Genomic DNA, 261 nt, shown 5'->3' with positions numbered 1-261 from the left:
GCATATCCGGGCCTCCAATAATAGTCAATACAGTTGTACTTGAAATACAGAATCGCCAGCAAATACTATGCAAGCAGGTTCAGTGATCCACATACCAGTACAAGCTAGGAAAGGGATTCCCAACCTTGCTAGCTGTTGAGCGCCTACATGTTTCCTGAATAATTATGAGAGCACCAGTGTGATTTCATTGTTTGGAGATTGAGATAACCAACGACTGTAAGATTTAGTCTTAGTTACTTAAAGGGAACAAAAATGTCAATA

The sequence above is a fragment of the Penaeus monodon genome, chromosome 28 (assembly GCF_015228065.2).
Source record: "Penaeus monodon isolate SGIC_2016 chromosome 28, NSTDA_Pmon_1, whole genome shotgun sequence".
NCBI lineage: Eukaryota > Metazoa > Arthropoda > Malacostraca > Decapoda > Penaeidae > Penaeus > Penaeus monodon.
This window is presented reverse-complemented; position numbering follows the sequence as displayed.